We start from the raw sequence: 18329 nt of genomic DNA on the forward strand, positions 1-18329 counted from the left end.
GCTCTGCTCTTGGGCTGGGCTGGAAAGCTAGAGCTACCACTTTGCTAGGATTTCCTTCCCTAGGGTACATTGGCAAGACTTGACACTGATGGCTCACGCCTGTAACCTTAGTTACTTGGGAAGCTGATATCTGAAGGTCAAGGTGTAAACTCAGCCGGGGCAGAAGAGTCCTTGAACCTCTTATCATCTCCAATTAACCAGAAAAAAAAAAAAAGAAGCAAAATGGAGATGTGGCTCCAGTGGAAGAGTGCCAAACGTCAATGAACAAAAGCCAAGTTAGAGCGCGAGGTCTTCAGCTCAAGCCTTAATACTGGTGGGCGCGCTCGCGCGCACACGCGACAACAAAATGCCAGGAACATCTTCAAGTGCTTTGTCACACCAACAGCACAGAGAGGGTTTTTAAATGTTTGCAACTTGGATACAATTTCTATACAACCGTGGCCACGTCGTGTAAGCATCTGGCAACTTCTGCACTTTGAGGCTTTGATGTGATCATGATCAAATTTTAAAATTAAACCAAATGAGGACAACGGTACCCTGTCGTGATGCTGCTGTAGTCTAAGGTGTGCACAAGGAGACAAATAATGCTTTCATGTGCCTTCCTCCACCTCTTCTTTCCCTTGTAGCCTTTTCCCAACAACTTAGTGGCCCTTTTGTGCCACCAAACATCACTTTAGACGTGCAGACGATGGAAGGAACAGGAACGTTTTTAAAGTGAGAGGCCAGGTTCTACCACTTCTTTGGTAAGAGCTAGAAGCATTCAGTCCTCACCTTCCAATATTCCTTGCCTCCGTAGACATTCATGGCTGCTGTCCCCTGAAATTCAACTATTCCATATCTCAGCCATCTTGTTTGCCACATCTCCATCTCAGATTTAGCCACAGACCACTACACCTAGTTTATTGGCTGAGATGGGGAGAGGGGAAATCTCCCTAATTTTTTACTCAGGCTGGACTTATACTGATATCCTCTTAATCTTGGCCTCCCAAGTAGCTGGGATTTATAGGCATGAGCAACCATACTGGCTTCTGTCACCTATATTTGTAAATAAAGGTCTATGAGAAGACAGCCACATCCATTGGGTAAGATGTCCTCTCTTGCTATTTTTACAGAGCAGAAGAGACTGCATGGTCCATAAAGCTGAAAATATTTATAGTCTACCCTTGAAAAAAAAAGTTTTCCAGACGGGGAGTTTGGCCTGGTGGTAAGAGTGCTTGCCTAGTATGCACCAAGACCTGGGTTCGATTCCTCGGTACCACATACACAGGAAAAAGCCAGAAGTTGTGCTGAGGCTCAAGTGGTAGAGCTCTAGCCTTGAGAAAGTCCAAGGACAGAGCTCAGTTCCTGAGCTCAAGCCCAGGACTGGCAAAGCAAAACAAAACAAAAAAAAAGTTTTCCAACCCCGAGTGAAGTACATGATATGTGGCCCAAGATCACGGTTTGGAAATGACCTTGGGACTCCAGCCCAGGTCTATCTCAGGCCACAGCCATTTCTACGACACAGAGCATCACAAGTTCATTCCTTCATGCTTGCCACAAACTCAATGAGAGCCACAGATGTGGCCAGGAACAGCATTGAGATAAGTAATATTCTGTGCCTACCACCTTAGAAATGTGCTGTCTAGTGAAAGACAGATATGTGTTCTTAACCATCCCTTCACTATCCCAGAATAAAAGATAGATTTTGGCTGATTAGGCCTGAACAGTTGAATAACATAGGGGCCATAAATACTAGCTCCAGTATTCTGGGGACCCCTTCCTTGAGAAAAGCCAGGTGGATATCCGTGCCTTGGGCAGCATCTGTGCTCTGGCTGCCCTCTGATGGGATGTCAGAATAGCATAGGAAGTGCTGCGCCCGGGGAAGTGCCATCAGCTCATGTGGACACCTCCTGGTGGCATGACCTATAGGTAGACTGGCATCAGTGCTCTTTGGACATGTAGGATACCACTGCCCCTATACACACCCCAGCAAATGCCTCCAGTAAATTCATCCCCAAAACCATAGCTGGTGCTCCTGCCACCAGACCACATAAGAAGAGGTTGGTTAAGGCCACATGTGAGCAAGGGGTGTCACCCAGTGAGGACATGAACTGGGTCACTAGAGCTAACTGCTTACACAAGTCATTGCAGGGTTTTTAAATCTAAGTGGGAGATGGGGAGATTACAATTACAAAACAACCGCCCAGCACAGGTGACTTAATCCCTATAATCTTATAATCCCAGCAATTTAGGAGGCTGAAATCTGAAGATCTGGTTTGATACCAGCCCAGGAAAGGAAGTTCATAAGACCTTTTTTTTTTTTGGTCAGTTGTGGGGCTTGAACATGGGGCCTTGACACTGTCCCTGAGCACCTTTGCTCAAGTCTAGTGCTCTTCTACTTGGAGCCATAGCATCACTACTGGTTTTTCTCTTTCTTTCTTTTTTTTTTTTTTTTGGTGGCTCATGGGATTTGAACTCTGGGCCTGGGCACTATTCCTGAGCTCTTTAGCTCAAGGCTTCTGTCCTACCCCTTGAGCCACAGCTCCACTTCCCATTTTCTAGTAATTAGTTGGAGATAAGAATCTTACATTCTTTATTGCCCAGGCTGGCTCTGAACTGTGATCCACAGACTTCAGCCTCCTGGGAGGTTAGGATTACAGGCATGAGCCACTACACCCAATTTGTTTGGGTTTTTTGTTTGTTTTTGTGGGTCATGAGGCTTGAACTCTGGGCCTGGGCATTGTCCCTGAGCTCTTCAGATCTAGGCTACTGCCCCACTTCCCCTTTTCTAGTGATTAATTGGAAATAAGAGCTGCTGATCTTTAGAGTCTGGGCTGGCTGGCTTTGAACCACAACCTTCAGATCTCAGCCTCCTGAGTAGCTAGGATTACAGGTGTGAGTCACCACTGGGCCTTTTTTTATTTATTTTTTACTCTGGGCCTGGGCATTGTCCCTGAACTCTTCAGCTCAAGGCTACCAACCTGCCCCTTGCGCCACAGCCCCACAGCCCAATTTCTACTTTACAGATAAGTAAGTGAAGCAGCTTTTCTTAAGTCTTGCGGTTGATGCAGTGAAGAGCCATGCAGACCCAAGTGAACAGACTACAGTCAATGGCTGTGTCTCCAGCACACACTCTGCACCATGTCAGGCAGACGGGGTTTATTGGCTAGATGTTATTGTTTACAAAATGGAACGAATAGCTAGCTTTGGGGTGGTCTTGGGGTTTGAATTCAGCACCTCCTGCTTACTCGATTGAGACATTAGCCCGTCTTTTTGCTAGTTATTTGGGAAATGAGTACTGTGTACTTTTCTATCCTGGGCTAGCTTTGAAGGCCACAGTCCTCTGGCTCTCATCTAGGATTACAGGCGTGCGTGACAGCAGCTGGCCAACAGTTACCTTTTAATGGTTAGAATTTAAAAACTGTAGGAAAGAAGAGGACACAGGAGCTGCTCAGTTATTGTTTCTTTTCTTCTTCACTCATCTCCACCGTCTTGAACGATCCTGTTAGATCATAACTGTTTATTTGCCTCATTTCTCTGTCCTGATTACAGTTAACATACCATGTGACTTCCAGCTCCTCTCTGACAACTATCCACTTCCAGTCTCCCACTAGCCAGCCACACTGGCCTCTTACTAAAACTCAGATCACACGAAGCTCGGTTCTGGGCTCTTCCTTCTGCCTAAAAGACTCTTTTCACAAAATTCCCTGAGCTTGTTCATTTGTTATAGGGCAAAACATAACAAGAACCCAGAAAAATACATAAATATGGTCACGCACGCCTATAATTCCAGATAGGAAAAGGGTGAATCCAAGTCCAGTTTGGGCTATATAGCAAGATCCTGATTTAAAAATCAAAACTATGCATGAAAGGGGCTTGCTGTTTCCTCTTTCCTATTTTTTTATTTTTTGTGGGTCACAGGGCTTGAACTTGGCCTGAGCACTGTCCCTGAGCTCTTCAGCTCAAGGCTATTTCCCTAACCTTGAGCCAAGCCCTACTTCCCATTTTCTAGAGGTTAATTGGAGATAAAAGTCTCAGGTCCTGGGGTCGGGAGTTTGGCCTAGTGGTAGAGTGCTTGCCTAGCATGCACGAAGACCCGGGTTCAGTTCCTCGGTACCACATACATAGAAAAAAGCCGGAAGTGGTACTGAGGCTCAAGTGGTAGAGCTCTAGCCTTGAGAAAGTCCAAGGACAGTGCTCAGGCCCTGAGCTCAAGCCCAGGACTGGCAAAAAAAAAGAAAAGAAAAGAAAAGAAAAAAGTCTCAGGTCCTTTTGTGCCCAGGCTGGCTTTGAACCTTGATCCTCAGATCTCAGCCTCCTGAGCAGCTAGGATTGCAGGCATGAGCCACAGCGGCCAGCAGCTCCTTGTTTTTGTTTTTGTTTTTTTAATTTTTTTTCCAGTCCTGGGGCTTGAACTCAGTGCCTGAGCACTGTCCTTGGGCTTTCTCAAGGATAGAGCTCTACCAAATGAGCCACAGCACCACTTCCAGCTTTTTCAGTGTATGTATGTGTTACTGAGGAATCCAACCCGGTCTTCGTGCATGCTAAGCAAGCACTCTAACACTAAGCCAAACTTCTACCCCCTTTCTTTCCCTATTTTCCTCCCTTCCTTCCTTGTCTTCCCTTCCCTCCTTCCTTTCTTCCTTTTTCTTCTTTCTCTTCCTTCCTTTCTTTCCTCCCTCTCTCCACACACAGTGATATGTGTGTGTATCAGACTTCCAACAGAAATGGAGATAAGATACAAAACTGTTGTTTAGGTCAGCAATACTATGCATAACAAATTGGGTGTCCTCCCTAAAATAAATTTCCTGTCATACAAATGAGGACATCTGAAAAAAGACAGGGACAGTCCACTGGAGCAAATCTGGAGAGATGACTCTTGTGTGAGTTTCTGGAGCCTGTTCAGGAGAAGCCTGCAGGGGAGGGAGGATGAGAGACAGGACAAGGAAGAACCTGCAGACTCAGGTTCCAGGGGAGGTAGACCTCAGCCTGACACCACAAGTTGCACCAGAGCCAGCTTGACCCTTACAGGTTGGTTTATCACAGGCAAAAGAATGGGCTGTTAGCCAGGTACTGGTGGCTCACACCTGTAATCCTAGATACTTAGGAGAATGAGATCTCAGGATCACAGTTCAAAGCCAGCCAGACAGCAGAAAATTCCCTAACCTTTCAACAACCGGAAGCAGAGCTGTGGCTTAAAGTGGTAAAACACTAGCCTTGAGCAAAAGAGCTCAGGGGATAGTGCCTAGGCCCTGAGTTGTTCGAGAGCCCTGTCAGCTAGTCAGTGTCCAATACGAGGGTTGTCTCCCAGTCATCCCCTGGGCCAAATGACCCCTTACCCCTAACTCTGAGATGGATAAACAGGGAACCTGCAGCAGCTGACACCATAATAAACAGGGGGCAAAGGGTAGTGGGAAGGCAGTAAAGAGGACCTGGATGAGCTGCTGAGAGCTTCTGCCTCTCAAGAGTCATAGCAACACATGCATCTCAGACTCAGATAACCTCATTACAGATAATCTCTTGGTTGTACTAACCATTTCTGGTCGGTCTATTCATTTTTATTGTCTTTAAGTAGTTGTAAAAAGGACTAACCATTCAACGTGTCAATTCATTTGTTTTTTCTAAGACTATTTTTTTTTTTTTGCCAGTACCAGGGTTTGAAGTCCAGAACTCATACTTGTCCTGTTGCTGTGTTACCACTTGAGCCATGCCTCCAGCCTGGGTATTTTTTGCTGGTTGATTTGAAGTTGAACTGTTATACTCTGGATCTCATCCTCCTGAATAGTTAAGATTATAATCATGAGGTACCTGTGCCAGGCCCTGGCCTTTAATGGACTTTTTCTTCCCCCTCCAATTCAAATAAGTACAAGACATCTTGATCAATGTCACCCTTCTTCCATCATTTTCCCACAGCTCTTCATAGCCTTCTTTAAAGAGCAGTGTTAAGTTCACAGAATAATGGAGCAGAAAGTTCCGTTTTTCTTGAACTGTGTTCAACAAACTTCTGACACATCTTCTCCCCCTCACACCCCACTAGCCACACTCAGCTTTCCTATGATCAGAGTCCAGAGTGATGTTTTTCGTAATGCCCAGTGAAGCAACACTGACATGGCACCATTCTCCAGGAACCAACTCAGGAGTGTGTACTGGAGTGGTAGTGTCCACTCTTGGTACTGTACACCCTATAGGCTTACTGTATGATGATATCAGCCTTCCGGTCATGCAGGATGAAGCCAGCCAAGGCAGGAATGTCTATGAGACTTTCATCTGTAATTAACACAGGGCTGGGAAGAGAATAGCCAGTGACTGCTAATAGATAGTGCTAATAGATAGTGCTATTCACAACTGTGAATATGCTAAAAACTTCACTATAATTTCCCTTTTAATCTTTCATCTAAAGCATCCTTGAAAGCTACCTTTAATCCTTCAAACACAACACTAGGTGATAAACAGAAGTGTCAGATTCATCTTTTCATCCCCCACGAACCCTGACTTCCATAGGGGTGAGGGTTGTTGTCTTTGCAATCTATCATGACCAGTGCAAGAGAAGCAGTGATTGTGGCCCCAGAGCTAGCTGTGGGGGTGGGGCTTGGGGGTGCAAGTCACATGTCCCCTTTTTCTGCTGAGTCTTGGGGAAGATCCCTTAGTTCCTCCACTCCTTTGCCAGTAAGCACTTCTTGGTGATGTGTTTAGTGGACTTTGGCTGTCACATGATGATGCAGGCTGCTCTGGGTGGGGTGATTTACCTCGATTAGTCCAGCCTAAGAAATCACAACATTTCCCTGCAGTGGTGTCCTGGATGAACCAGTCTTTACCATTTTTGTCCTGCCCTGCATATCAGCCCTTTCAGGGAAATGGTAGGATCAAGAGATCTGAGACTTTGATGTCAGAAGGCTACTGGGAAACAGCTAAGATAGGGGAGACATGAGTTGCTTGAAGTCTAGCTGAGAAACTTGAAAAGTTGTTACACAGGAATTTGGTCTTGAGATACAAAGAAATCACTTTTTTTCTTCATCCTTTTTTTTTTTTTTTTTTTGCCAATTTCAAACTCATGTCAGGCTCGGGCTCTTGTCCCTAAGCCTCTCTGATCTTAGAGCTAGTGCTCTACCACTTGAGCCCCAGTGTCATTTCCAGCTTTTTCTCTTTATGTAGTAGTGAGGAATCAAACCCAGGGCTCCATCCATGCTAGGTAAGCACCCTACCACTCTGCCACACTCCTAGACAGAAGTCACATTTTGAGAGGATGAATCAGGAGTCTTTATTGGAAAGATGGCTACTGCAAGCAGACTAAAATCCCAAAGAACTTGCAGCCTCGACTGCAGTTATTACAAAGCTTATAAAGGCGAAACCTGGCACCACTGTGGCTCACACCTGTAATCCTAGCTACTCAGGAGGCTGATATTTGAGGATCAAGATTCAAAGCCAGCCCAGGCACAAAAAGACCAGAGATTCTTATCTTCAATTAACCTCTAGAAAATAGAAAGTGGGGCTTGGCTCAAGGGTAGGGCGGTAGCCTTGAGCTGAAGAGCTCAGGGACAAGGCCCAGGCCCAGGGATAGGGCACTAGCCTTGAGCTAAAAGAGCTCAGGGACAGTGCCCAAGCAGAGTTCAAGCCCCATCACCCCCCCCCCCACACACACACAAAAGCAAAAACCACATCAAATGCCACATGGTATGGGGTGTAGAAAGTTCTACTGAACAATCAAGGACAACCAAGGGCAAGTGTTCTCTGGAGAAAAACTTTCCCCCAGTTAAAAAAAATTCATGATACATTTGCAATTCAAAGAATTGTGCCTCCATAGTGCTTAACAGCCTGTATAATAGCTGCACATCAAAGAAACTCCTAGATCACTTCTAGAGTTTTTGGAACTGAGTGAAAATTCTCCATCTTCTATTAAGATGCCAAAATGACAGTGAGAACAAGATGGTATTACTCAGATCTAGTATGCATTTTGTGTGTGTGTGTGTGTGTGTGTGTGTGTGTGTGTGTGTGTGTTGGTTGTTGGGTTTGGACTCTGGGCCTGGGAGCTGTCTCTGAGTTCTTAGCTCAAGGCTACCACCCTACCCCTTGAGCCAGAGTGCCACTTCTGGTTTCTTGGTGGTTAATTAGAGATAAGAGTCTCATAGTCTTTAGTGCCCGGCTGGCTTTGAGACTCAATCCTAGATCTCAGCCTCGTGCATAGCTAGGATTACATGCATGAGCAACTGCGCCCAGCACTGCTTGCTTTCTGAGCAAAGATGTGGCGTGTGCTTTCCCTTGAGTTCTTCTGAACACTTAGCAAATATTGGCTGAATTACCAGCAAGTGAATCAGAATTGCAGAAGCATCCTCTTTCTCCAGTGTCTGATGTCTTTTTAGAATCAATGAAATTTCGTTCTGACTTTTGGCCTTCAAATTTTAGAGCTGGAATGACTTGGCTAATAATATTAGCAATGATCCTGCTTTTGCAAAGAAAGAAATGGAGCCATTGAAGTGTTCACAGCGCTGACCAGCATGCAGCACGTAACCACAGAGCATTTCCTGTCTGCGGCCCAGCAGCCTCTCTAACTGGTGAAGGAGTCTGAGATTCTGGGGTGAATCTGAGCTGACCTCCAGACACCCAAGAGTTATGTTTGAGTTCCTGTTATCGCACTTACCTCCTTATACTTCCTCTCTCAAACAAAATTACTTTTCCAAATTTAGATTTCCGTAAACTATAGAAACACTATCAGTATTCTTTCTTGTCACTTTGATATTCAGCTCCTAACAAGACTGAAAGGACATGGGCAAAATCCCCTGTTATTTTGTGTTTAAAATAATGAAAACCCTGACTTCCCAAACCAGGCTGAACATGAAAGTCATAAGATTCTTTTGTCTGACACATGTGCAATAACTAATACTGGTTCAAAAATAAAAATATTTAACATGAAAATATAGTTCCTCTTTTTAAAAAAAATACTTCTTTCTCTACAACAAGCATTTGTTTAAAAGTCAAATCACTGCCAAGGAAATGTTTTAAAGTCCAAAACAGGAAGCAATAAATGATTAGCAAAGCATTGTGTTTCAACCAGAACCTCCCAAATAACGTGGTGCTTGAGTAAAATGAGGGGCAGTGCACAGACCCATCTGGAGAAATTCAGCTCCTTCCTTCTTACATGTGTTTTCTGGTAAGTATCTTAACTCCTTTTACCAAGACCCCTACCTTCTCCTACCAGCCAGGGAAGGAGCTCTGGTGTGTACAACTCCTGAACAAATGCTCTTATCCCATGTTATCAAAAAAAAACAGCCAACAAATCCTTTACACAACTCTCAAAATCTCTTATTTCAGCTGGGCGTGGTGGCTCTCGCCTGTAATCTTAGCTACTCGGAAGGCGGAGATCTGAGGATCAAGGTTCAAAAAGCCAGCCTCGGCACAAAAGGACTTGAGATGCTTATCTCCAATTAACCTCTAGAAAATAGGAAGTGGGGCTTGGCTCAAGGGTAGGGTGGTAGCCTTGAGCTGAAGAGCTCAGGGACAACGCCCAAGCTGAGTTCAAGCCCCAAGACCCACCCACACAGACACACAAAAAAATCTCTTATTTCAAGTACTGTGATAATATGTGGACCATTTGCCCCAATGTAAAATGGCTTTCTTTTTCTTCTTTTATTGCATTGGCTAGGACTTCTACTAGAGCGCCACACTGTAGTGTATGTCTTGACATTATTAGAAATCATTTACAGTATAATTGTGAAATCTTTCAACGATGAGACCATAGAATAATAAACACCACAGACCTACCAACCACCTTATAGGACAGAGCACTATGTCTCATTTGTTTCTCTCCTGGGTTTCTAACGCACTCAGGTGCAATGAGTGTGAGTCAGAATTGTGACACTGGAGTCAACCCTAGGGGTACAAGTCACAGATTCCCACTTATGCTGAGTCTTGGGGAAAAACTTCAGTTTATGCCTACAGTTGACATTTCTTCCTTTGCTAGTAAGCACTTCTTGGTCTCTGATAGAAGCATTTTTCAGATGTTGGCTGTCATGTGAAAATGTGAGTTGGTCTAAGTCAGGTGATGTCTCTGATTAGTTAAGCTGTCCTCTGGGACCAAACCAAGATATATTTTACCTAGTCTATGAGACCACGATGCTAACATCTGTTCTGTGCCTCCTCTAGCTATGCCTGCCCAAGCATCAGGTCCTTATGGGATGAATACAAAACAAAGTGCTGTTAGTTGGATTCATATTTGGTGGGACTGACTTAGAAATGATGCTTTCAATTCCTCTTTCCTGCAAATATCAGAACAATTTCCTGTTTTGTTAATGACATTTTTTTTTTGCTTTTGCAGTACTCTGACACATTTTTTCTTTTCTTTCTTTCTTTTTTTTGGGGGGGGGGAGTAGGGGTTCATGGGCCTTGAACTCTGGGCCTGGACACTTTCCCTTAGCCCTTCAGCTCAAGGCTACCGTCCTACCCCTTGAGCCGCAGCCCCTCTTCACTGTTTTCTAGTGATTAATTGGAGTTCAGAGTCCTCATGTTCTTAGTGCTTGGACTGGCTTTGAACTGTGATCCTCAGATCTCAGCCTCCTGAGAAGCTAGGATTACAGCCATGAGCCTGTAATCCTGAGCCATGATTACAGCCATGAGCCTGGCTTCTTTTCGGTGTTTTTAAATACAAAAGACTTGAGGCAGATTGACACACAGACATATACAATTCTGTCCAGGCACTCGACTCCATCCAGCCTCTTGGCAATGGGCTGTCTGGGAGAGTGGGGTGGATCCCCTGGTAGGGAAAAGGAGTCCTGCTCCTGCCGGGGAAAGGAGAACATCATTGTGTCAGTACTGGGGCTTAAACTCAGGGCCTGGCATTGTCCTTTAGCATTTTTTTTTGTGGGTGATGGGGCTTGAACTCTGGGCCTGGGTGTTGTCCCTGCATTCTTCAGGTTAAGCCTGCCACCCTATCCCTTGAGCCACAGCTTTGTTTCCCATTTTCCGATGATTAATTGGAGATGAGTCTCAGGTTCTTTAGTTCCCAGGCTGGCTTTGAACCTTAATGCTCAGATCTCAGCCCCCTGAGCAGTTGGGATCTCAGGCGTGAGCCACTGCGCCCAGCTACCCTTAGCATTTTTAAACTCAAGGCTGGTGCTTACCACTTGAGCTGCAACTCCACATCTGGCATTTTGGTGGTTAACGTGAGATAAGAATCTGATAGACTTTCCTGTTCAAGTTAGCTCTGAACCATAATTCTTAGGTCTTAGCCGCCTAGTGACTAGGCTGACAGGCATGAACCATGGGCAGCTGGCTGATCTAACATTATCTTATGAAAGATCCCAAGCACGCATTACACGGTGTGACGGGCCCTAGGTGCTTCAGAGCCAGCACGGATCAGTGGCACGGATCCAACTTGCTCGTCTTGTGCTCCCACCACATCCTTGCAGTTTGGATTATTCCATTTCCCTGTGGCTGTAGGCCACTAAGATGGCAGATAATGAGACTCATCTCCTGGGTCTCAAGTCCTGGCATATTCTCTTCCCAGACAGAACCAGAAAAGCCATTGTGACTTCCTCCTTGATCTCTTGGATAGGATCCTATGAGAGATGAGGCTGGGACTAAAGGGAGGGTAAACAAAGCACCCAGGAGGCAAATGGAGAGAGGCCTTTATTTATTCTCAGTAGCGTACCTTGTGTGCTTCTGGGAGTAGATGGCTCCCTGGCTCACTTGAGTCCTGTCCCTAGTGAGGGAAGCCAGCTGACACTGGAGCAGGGTGCTAATGCAACACCACGGAGTGACCCCCACGTGGACATGAGCTGGGACCATCCACCAGCAGACCCCACCAACACACTAGTCCCTAAGAGACCCACCTTAGCAGACAGTCCTCCAGGCCTCACCATGAGTTTAGGAGACTGCAGTACACAAGACAGCCTCATGAAAGGGTCTGAGTCCGAAATGCAAACAGAACTGCCCTCAAAGCCCTGACCCCAGTGGGCATGGAGGCACAGGCATGTAATCCCAGTGATTGAGGGGCTGAGGCAGGAGGATCACAAGTTCAAGGTCAGGTTGAACTAGCTTCTGTGACTCTGGATCAAACAAATAATCTCTGTCCACTCCAACTGTAAGAGGAGATACTGTACAAATAGCATGTTTAAGCTATTAGGGCTTGGGACATTTACACAGACGTGGATGACAAATGCAGAGACACATGTCTAGATGTGGATATTATCCTAACAAAAATGTTAAAATGTGGGGACAATGGATGGAAAACAGAAGGAACTCGAGGAGTGTGTTAAAGATCACCTTTTGAGAAGCTCACCCTGAATGGTTTGAAGAGAAAGGAAGAAAGTATTATAGAAAAGAAGAAGAATGACATGGTATACAGTCTTGGCAAAGCTTAGCAATGCTCTCACCCAGAGTAACTTGGAGAGTAAAAAATCTACTTAAGCAGCTGGGTATTCTGGCCAAGGACATACCCAGGAAAGGTTGAATAACACCTCGCTTCTGCAACCAATATTAAAATGCTCAAGAAAAGAGATATGCTAAAGGAGGAATCTCCTACTAGCTGGCTTGCCACAAGCTGGTCTGCCTTCCTGCTGGGATGTTCCTAGCTCAGGTCCATCTTCCCATCCTTCAGGTCCTATCCGCTCAAGGCACTACTTCAGGCCACATTGTAGTAGCTCTCTCTCCATTGCAGTATGAATTAAATAACAGGCTATCACAGAGAAATCACTTCTCACACAAAATGATGTGAAGGGATGCTGCACCTCCAGCGAACAAAATGAGGCAGACGTAGAAGAAAACATACAGAAGAATGAAATTCACAAAGAGAAAAATTAATCTAGATTGTGTTTGCAAAAGTAAGGGATATTGCGGTGCTATGGGGCGCACACCTATAATCCTATCTACTCAGGAAGGTGAGATCTAAATTCTTATCTCCAATTAATCACCCAAAAATGTGGGAAGTATTGCTATGGCTCAAGATAGAGCAACTAGCCTAGAGGGCCAGTATGTAGGCCCTAAGTTCAAGCCCCAGAACCAGCATATAAACACACAAAATGGGTAGACCTGTATGAAAATGAGGGGCTGGTCAACCTACAAAACAAGATAGTCACTACTTTCCAAGAAGAGAATTGCAGGGCTGGGAATAGGGTCTAGTGGTAGAGTTTTTGCCTAGCAGGCATGAAGCCCTGGGTTTGGTTCCTCTGTACCACATTAAACAGAAAAAGCCAGAAGTGGTGCTATGGCTCAAGTGGTAGGATGCTAGAATTGAGGGCTGACAAGAAGTAGAAGGAAGAGGTCACCGTCGAAGAGGAAGAAGAAGAGGAGGAGGAGGAGGAGGAGGAGGAGGAGGAGAAGGAAGGTAATATAAAGGGTACCGGGTGTGGTGGCTTACACCTATAACCCCAGCTACTCAGAAGGCCTTTACCTATTACTATAGACAGTATTACTATAATTATCATAAGAGGGAAATGACAGGACATATGGACACATTGCAGGGGACAAACGGCCTCTATTGGATGAATATGCCATGATTTTAAAATCAATAAACAACTTGTTTCCAATCATTGCAACTATTTTTTTTTTTTGGCCCCCTTCTCTTTCTGGCCCCGCTCGCTCCGGCCCCGCTCGCTCCGGCCCCGCTGCAACTATTTTTTTTTATAAAACTTTTTTTCCAGGCCGGGAGTTTGGCCTAGTGGTTAAAGTGCTTGTCTAGCATGCATGAAGACCCGGGTTCAATTCCTCAGTACCACATACATAGAAAAAAGCCAGAAGTGGTGCTGAGGCTCAAGTGGTAGAGCTCTAGCCTTGAGAAAAAGAACCCAAGGACAGTGCTCGGGCCCTGAGTCCAAGCCCAGGACTGGAAAAAAAAAAGGTTGTTTGTTTTTTTCTTTTTTGCCAGTTCTGGACCTGGACTCAGGGCCTGAGCACTGTCCTTGGACTTTCTCAAGGCAAGAACACTTACCACTTGAACCTCAGCACCACTTCTGGCTTTTTTCTATGTATGTGGTACCAAGGAATCGAACCCGGATCTTCGTGCATGGAAGGCAAACACTTCACCACTAGGCCAAACTCCCGGCCTTTCTTAAAGCTAGAGTTCTACCATTTGAGCCACAGCACCATTTCTGGCTTTTTCTATGTATGTACCGAGGACTTGAACCTGAGTCTTCCCGCATGCTAGGCAAGCACTCTACCACTAGGCCAACTCTCGAGCCACTCCCCACCCCCCACCCCCACCCCATAGAACAGTTTTGTGCACACAGAGTTGCCTCATAGTCAGGGCCAATTTTTCCTGTTTCATCTCATGGCAAAGAAGGAGAGCATGCAAACAAGAGAGGAGGAGAGCCAAAGAAATTGGCTCCCATGCTCAGTAACCCATTCCTGCGACGGCAGCCTTAACTCAAGCTCTGATGCATGACCTCATCCTTTTTTAATGATGCCATGCTCAACACTGTTGCTTTGAGGACTGCGCTTCCAACACATGGACTGGGAAGACCTATTCAGACCAGAGCGGAAGACACCTAAGAGGTAAAGGAATGCAACCCAATGGAACCTTGGATCACCCAGAGTCCAGTTATGGAAATATTATACTCTGTGCTCATAAACAAAAGGATAGGGTAACACTCATCTTGCTGACCAATCTAGATCAGTCACATCATAATTTTAAGTACTAAGCGCCCTCTGCTGCTGGAAAATATAAATGCACAGAGGCTCGGTTTAATTCTTGAGCTTTGTGTGTGCCTAGGAGGGAAAAGAGCATAGCAATTGGCCACTGTCTAGGATAGGGTCACACACCCCCAAGGGAAGCAGGAGTTAAAATTTATTTTGATAAGTTTATCAGACTCAGAGTTTATTCATTTAACATGTTTGTCCCTTGCTCTCCATAAGGTTTGGATCAACTAACATTTACACCAATAATAAATATTATGCAAGTATGATTATTATCAGTGTACTTTTGTGTATTTTTATGTTTTAGTTGTGAAAAAATAAAGTATAAGCATGCCCTTTCAGACTGAGTAAATTACTTTATTACCTTCTCCCCTTTCTTTTGGTAGTACTAGAGCTTGAACTCAAGACCGCGGAGCTTGCTAGGCAGATTGTTCTACCACTGAGCCATGGCCCCCAGCCCTCTTTACTATTCAGAAGGCAGGTTTAGTAGCCAGAGCTTCTCAGTCCCTTACTTATTTTGCTTTCAGTTGAACTCAGGGCCTGAGCACTGTCCTTGGGTTTTCTCAAGGCTAGAGCTCTACCACTTGGACCTCAGCACCACTTCCGGCTTTTTTTCTATGGATGTGGTACCGAGAACACCGTCTCCACTAAGCCCACACCATCAGGATAGTACCAATACCATCCATTCTGTAGGTATCCTGAAGTGGCAGGGACAAAGGCTTGTCAGTGGAATGAGCTTGTGGCAGAATGTAATCCAGAGTCTGGAGCAGTGGTTCTACTGGCACTGCCATCTTTGTGGGTGATTTTCTATACCTTGAACCAAGGCAGATTGGCACTTGGCTCCAGTATGTTGTCACCATCCCAACCAGAAATTGGCACAGATGCTACTATGTCATGGTTGTAGCCAGTTTTCTTAATGTTGGTGCTGAGTTTCTTTAATGTCTTCTGGGTGAAAGATGGCTCACTGGAATCCATTTTGTTAAGACTGAGCTGTTTCAGAAGGGCAAGCTCGTGGTCTGCCCATTCTTAGAGATACTAGCTCAAAATTCACCAATACCAGCAGCAATGATCAGGACAGTGTGGTCGGCCTGGGATGTGCCTGTAATCATGTTCTCGATAAAGTGCCTACTCCCTGGGGCACTAATGATGGTCACATCCTACTTGCTGGTCTCAAATGTTCAGAGGGAGATGACAATGGTGACACCTTGTTCATGCTAGGCCTTCAGGTTATCTAGGACCCAGGCATACTTGAAGGAGCCCTTTCCCATCACAGAAGTTCCCTTCTCCAACTTTTCAATGGTTCTTTTGTCGATGCCACCACGTTTGTAGACCAGGTGGCCAATGACGACAATGCTGATAAGAGTCTTTTCGATTTTGTCCTTGACTTAGTGGTCAATTTTATAGCACCTGCATTCTTTCAGCAAACCTGTTGTGGAAAAAGGAAAGGTGTGTGTTTGTGTGTGTGTGTGTTTGTGTGTTGATCCTAGGACTTTGACTCAAGGCCTAGGCACTGTCCCTGAGCATTTTTTTTCCCTTAAGGATGGCATTCTATCGCTTGAGCCACAACTCAACTTCCAGATTTTTTTTTTTTGCCAGTCCTGGGTCTTGAACTCAGGGCCTGAGCACTGTCCTTGGGCTTTTTCCTCAAGGGTAGCACTCTGCCAGTTGAGCTACAGCACTACTTCTGGCTTTTCTATGTAAATGGTACCAAGGAATCAAACCCCAGTCTTCATGCATCTACCACTAGGCTAAACTCCTGGCCCAACTTCCAGATTTTATTGATGGTTAAGTGGAGATAAATATCACAGTTCTTCCTGTCTGGGCTGGCTGCCAACCGCCGTCCTCAGATCTCAACGTCCTGAATAGGGTTGGACTCAATCTTTGTCTTCTCCAATTCCTCCTCCTTCTTTTTCTCTTCTTATCATGGGGCTTGAACTCAGGGCTTGGGCATTGTCCCTTAGCTATCCCTTTTTTTGTGGGTCATGGTACTAGGACTCTGGGCCTGGACACTGTCCCTGAGCTCTTCAGCTCAAAGCTGCCACCCTACCCCTTAAGCCACAGCCCCATTTCTGATTTTTCTAGTGATTAATTGGAGGTCAGAGTCTCACTGTCTTTTGTGCCCAGGCTGGCTTTGAACCTTGATCCTCAGATCTTAGCCTCTTGAGAAGCTAGGATTATAGGCATGAGCTACCTTCAGCTCTGAGCTGCTTTTATGTTCAAGGCTAGTATAAGGTAGCTCAAGGTAGACCACTTGAGCCATAGCACCACTTCCAGTTTTTCCTGTATGTCGTACATACAGGAACAGAATCCAGGGCTTTGTCCATGCTAGGCAAGCACTCTGCCACTAGGCCATATTCCTGGTCCTCCACTACCAGTTTTTATTTTGTTTTGACAGTCCTGGAGCTTGAACTCAGGGCCTGGGTGCTATCCCTGAGCATCTTTTTTTTTGGGGGGGGAGGGTTCATGGGACTTGTACTAGGCCTGGGTGCCATCCCTAAACTCTTTAGCTCAAGGCTACCGTCCTACCCCTGGGCCTGGGCACTGTTCCTGAACTCAAAGCTACCTCCCTGAGCTTCTTTTGCTCAAGATTAACACTCTGCTACTTGAGCCACAGCACTACTTTCAGTGTTTTCTATTTTTATTTTTGTGGTACTGAGGACTTGAACCTAGGGCTTCATGCATGCTAGGCAAGCATTCTACCACTAAGCCACAAGTGGGTCTTGGTTCAAGTTGTGGGACTTGAACTCTGGGTGTGGGCGTAGTCCCTGGGCTCTTCAGCTCAAGGCTACTGCCCTACTCTTTGAACCACAGGGCCACTTCTGGTTTCCTGGTGATTAATTGGAGATAAGAGTCTCATGGGCTTTGTAGTGCTTGGGCTGGCTTTGACTCAGCCTCCTGAGTAACTAGGATTACAGGTGCGAGCCACCCCTCCAGACTGCTCTCTGATTATTTTTGAGATAAGGGTCTCGTATTTTACCCAAGCTGGCCTGTTAAAGTTTTCATGTAGCTTGGAAGACAGGTGAGTATCAACATGCCCAGCTTTTTCCGTTAAGGTGGAATCTCATGAATGTTTTTGGCTCAGACTAGCCTTAAAGGACAATTTTCTCAATTTTCACCTCTCGAGTGACCTGGATAACGTGTATGTTTGTGTGTGTGTGTATGTGTGTGTATTTTTTGGGTAGGTGTTTTATTTTTGCTTAATGACTTCTCTGAACGAATTCTTCTCTCTCCACTGTGTTGACATGGGTGTTTCTGTTGTTTTTTTCTTTTTGCTCTTTCTCTTTCCTTTTATTTCTAACACTGATTTGCTAATGGTAGTACTGGGTCAACGTAGCATGGAAGAACTAGAGCATGGAGTCTAAGGGGCCCAGATTCTGGGGTAATGTGAGCCTCTGAGTAAGGCTGGTAAGCTTAGACAAGTTACTTAACTTCTTTGACCCTTAATTCCCTCAACTTCAAATTAAGAATACTTAGGACTGTGTTACAGGCATGACAGCCAAATCGCTCCAATCTTCTTCATGCCGTGCATGCAAACATTTAGTGAATTGTGTGTTTCATTACTTATTTGGTGGCACTGGAGTTTAAAATCAGGGCCTCTGCTTGCTAGGAGGGCACTTGAGCCATGCTCCAGCCCTTTTCAACTTCATTCCTTCAGGATATCCACTCCCCACGTGGCTGGGATTACAACTGCGCCATCATACCCAGGCTCCAAAGATTCCGCCGAGTGT

Source organism: Megascapheus bottae, chromosome 14, assembly GCF_031878675.1.
Source record: "Megascapheus bottae isolate mThoBot1 chromosome 14, mThoBot2.hap1, whole genome shotgun sequence".
Classification (NCBI taxonomy): Eukaryota; Metazoa; Chordata; class Mammalia; order Rodentia; family Geomyidae; genus Megascapheus; species Megascapheus bottae.